Below are 4,411 nucleotides of genomic sequence, written 5' to 3'. Positions count from 1 at the left end.
TTAGAATATTTCCTTGTATGAGAGTATATTCCCTCCACTAATATATAAAGTAGAGGTGAGTGGTTGTTTTGTTTATGAGTGCACCATGTAGACTTTAGGGAGAGAGTGTTTGTGTGTGTTTGGTTAGGGATTCTCCCTATCCATGAGAGTTGTTCTTGTAACATGTTGATTCTCTCTATCTATCTGTTACAGTTTACACACATATTTTGTTCATCATTGTTTACACAATTATCTTCTTGATATTGTCTTTTAACACGAGTCCAATTGAGAAATCCAACACTTCCCATTCGCTATCAAACCCTTCTCATTATATATCAATACCTTCCCACTCCAAAATTGATACCCAATAACGAACCCCTCATAGCCACTTCAATGTCTAATCACCTGCTTTGTCATCTAACCTTTAAACCCAACTTCCCATTTGAGAATAAAATACATTCCCAATTAACCTTTGTTGTTTGACATTCGCTATTAAACCTTCAATGAAAAATCCCATATCCTTCATTGACGAACCATAAACCCAGAAATTTGTTCCGATTGCGATGAACTAAAACACTATTCAAATTCATCATCTTCGTATATAGACAATTTCTCATTCCCTTTGGTGTTTCTCCACAACCTTTTTAAGTTTTTGCATAAAACAATAATGAAACCATTTAAAACCAAGGCATGCATTTGATCATGCGCAAAAGTCAATCATAATGTTTGACTTCGAATCAATTTCTTCATTTAATAGCCATCAACTTTGACCAAATTGAAAATGTTGATCAGAAATTGTGAACAAATACACAAACGCATTCTGCTTGAGAGACCATAACAGTAACTACAAACCACCATCGATTTCAAATCAGTCCTTCGTTCTGATTACAAATCATACACCCAAATGTGAGTCAACACAAATGCAAATTATCAATTGGAAACCATCACTCCGAAGGTAGCTTCCATTTGCAAGACCCATCAAACAACAAACTCATATGATTTACGAAGTCTTCACGAAATTGAGAAAATTTGCCTTCATTCCGACTATGAAACTTCATCAACAAATCATAGTTTTCTTTCTGAATCATCTCCCTCTTTGTTTCCGATTGTCAAGAACACCGATTTTGACTATGAGTTTGACTTTTCATTCACCCATCGAAATGATTCATGACCAACACCAAAAACACTTTTCTCAAATCGATTTTCGGATCAAAACACTGATTCAACAATAATCATCTTGTTCTTCAAATTGAGCTCCACATATTTCCATTTTCATAATGAGTTCATTCAATCCCATGCCAAATCATTTATATATCCAGCTTATTCCAAGAAAAAATAAAATCGATCATTAAAAATTGTATAAAGCGACAGATTAAGCGAGAAAGATCAATGAGATGTATTAACAACTCAAAGTTGACCGCCTATTAAAATCAATTGATGAGACAATTACAGAAAATCAATTGAACATAAGAAAATTGAAATACGATCGATAACAGATAAAACAAGATCAATTAATCGATATGTTATAGTTAATCAAGAAGGACTTTGATGAGATTACTCGATAACACCCCGCTCCCGAGTTGTAGCAAAGAAAAGAAGAGAAAAGAAAAGAAAGTAAGGAGAGAAAAGAAGAGAAAAGAAAGGAAAACAAAATTTCCATTTGTGCTCCCGAGTTGGAGAGAAATGGAAGGAAAGTTAAACATTTTGTTCTTTCTTTTCAAATCCTCCCAAATCGGAAGGAAAGTTAGGAGAGAAAGTTTTCCTTCCATTTCCTTCCACTTCCTTCCTTTAATGAAACTCGGGAGCACCAATCTCTCTTACTTTCCTCTCATTTCCGCCCATTTCCTTTCTTTTCTCTCCTTAAGTTGAACTCGGGAGCGGGGTGTAAAAAAATGCGATGAGAAGGAAAGAGAATCGATCAGACTTTAGAAACAGGATATAGACAAAATTGCAAAAATGGTCCCTGTGGTATGCAGATTTTTGGGGTTTTAGTCCAAACCCCGAGTTTTTTGGATCCATGGTCCTTTAGGAGTGGTTTGTCTGTGGTTTTGGTCCCTGGACTTAACACCCGTTAAATAGGATCTGTTAAGCCCCCTCATGTGTCTCACACGTGAGGGTAAATTCATCATTTCATATGTAAGGGACCTTTTTTGCATAAACCCCCTCAAGTAGAAACGAAGGAGTCCACTGTCTGTGTGATTTGGTGAATATCTTGCACTTCGATTCCTCTCAAGAACAAATTCATCTCCTCCAACTCTCCTGTTCTTCCCGTTGGTTTCAGAGTTTGGTTTCTTGGTGGTGTTGAATGAAAAATTTCTCCAACTTACACTACTGTTGCTTCGTAATACCTTTTTGTTAAATCCCCCTTTTTGATTCTGTTCGATCTTGCCTTGATTCTGAGTATGATCTTTCGACGCCATTTACTCTGTTGAAAGTGTCGTCGTCATCGTATTTGTTCGATCCTCCACAGCGGTGGATGAACCCCTATAACTTCCATCTCCATCGTCTTGGTTTCTTCCCCTCTTTCTTCTCGCCGTTGTCTCTGAACCCTAATTCGAATGTCTCTGAGCAATCGTCTCTTAAGGAATTTGAATATGAATCCCTTGCTAATTCTCGCTCACCACCGATGCTTGGAAATCTTTTTAAGGCGTCATGACCATGGTTTTAATCGATGGTTGTCGGAGAAACTTTGGCGTTTGAGACTGGAATGGGGGTTGTTTTTGGTTCGTCTATTTCCGCCACTACAGCGGCAACCATTTTTCGGATGGAGTTAGACCTGTCGAGGCTTTTCCTGCGCTTGGAGGAAGAATCGGAGTAATATTCTCGGGTTTGGATTGATCCACCGAGCACAAGAAGATCTACATTTGGTGGTTGTTCTTCGACGGAGATTTGCATATCGGAACGTGGTATCTGCACCACAGATGCATCTTCTACCATGGGAGGAAGCCGTGGGAAAGTCCGGCCGATTAGATACCCATCCCAGGAAGCTCTAGGCTCGTCGAAGGAGTATCTCGGGTCATCAAACGAGATTCGACCCGTGTCAAGTGAAAACCCGGGATCGACGTCGTAGGATCGTCGGCCGAATTCGGAATTAAGTCAAAAAACGGTTTATGCAAAAAAGGTCCCTTACATATGAAATGACGAATTTACCCTCGCGTGTTAGGCACATGAGGGAGCTTAACAGATCCTATTTAACGAGAGTTAAGTCCAGGGACCAAAACCACAGACAAACCACTCCAAAAGGACCATGGATCCAAAAAACTCGGGGTTTGGACTAAAACCCCAAAAATCTGCATAACACAGGGACCATTTTTGCAATTTTGTCCAGGATATATGAATGGGATATTGAACAAATTAAGATGAATTTGGGCTTAAAATATGATTTATGAACAGATCAATGATTGGGCTCAAATATATGATTTTTCGATTCAATCCATAAAAAGAAATTAGGAAGAACAGTAATGGATTAACAAAATGAATAATGAATGGATCAAATTTGGGCTAAATCAAGATTAATTAAATCGCAATGAATTTGGGCTAGATTATGAATAAATTTAGTTAAATCAAAAATTTGGAATGAAAAGAAAATAGATCCAATGGAGAGACTCACCAAAGATTTCGAATCTTTTAGCAGACTACATGAAAATGTTGTAATCTAGAATCGATGATTTTGAAAATGTTGATTAAACCTTCAAGATTAAGCTCTGATAAAACATGTAGGATCCCATGGAGATGACAAATGCGAATTTAAGAGCATGCTTAATCAAAAAGACCCGATCTAACGTTTAATCACAAGATGTAGCGATGATGGAGTAGTAAAAAAAATGTAGAAGCATGTGCATGCTTGACTACAATACTCTCTCTCTCTCTCTCTCACACACACACACACACTAGAGTACTCATCTATACAACAAATACTATACAAGTATTTACATGGTAGCTCAACCCACAAGGCCTTCCACATGAGAAGCCTTCCATGTCGAATAGGGAAACGTCATCTAAGTCACCATCTACTGAAGAGTTTTGCATCCCAAAAATAATTATAATTATAATTGTTGTTGTTGTTGTTGTTGTTATTATTATTATTATTATTGTTGTTGTTATTGTTGTTGTTGTTGTTAAAGTAGTGTGCTATATAAAATATATAATTGTTCAACAATCATAACAACAAAAATGATATAGCTTGGTGGTTAGCGTGTTGCCGGTGAAGAGGCGATGGTTCAAATCTTTCCGTCACCAATTCCTTCATTTTTATCATTTTTTAATGAAGGGAAGTACACGCTGATGACAAGCCACGTGAGCCCCGCATCAGAAAAACTGCCTTGTAACCGCCACCAAAGCCAAAAGTGAACATTTGTCGCTAAGCAAACTGGCTAAATGCCCATTATAAAAAAAAAGTTTAAAAATATTAGTCATAAATGAACCTAAAATC

The 4,411-nt window shown here is 37.4% G+C and overlaps 1 pseudogene; it reads right to left on the bottom strand.

Moving 5' to 3' along the window:
* Positions 1–555: 555 nt before the first annotated feature.
* Positions 556–3,069, bottom strand: LOC145125274 (protein OCTOPUS-like; annotated as a pseudogene).
* Between the last annotated feature and the right edge of the window lie 1,342 nt (positions 3,070–4,411).

The sequence above is a fragment of the Lactuca virosa genome, chromosome 1, assembly GCF_052849685.1.
Source record: "Lactuca virosa cultivar CGN04683 chromosome 1, Lactuca_virosa_CGN04683_v6, whole genome shotgun sequence".
In the NCBI taxonomy this organism is placed as follows: Eukaryota; Viridiplantae; Streptophyta; class Magnoliopsida; order Asterales; family Asteraceae; genus Lactuca; species Lactuca virosa.
The sequence above is the reverse complement of the archived record's forward strand: the minus strand, read 5'-3'. Positions and strand labels throughout refer to the sequence as shown.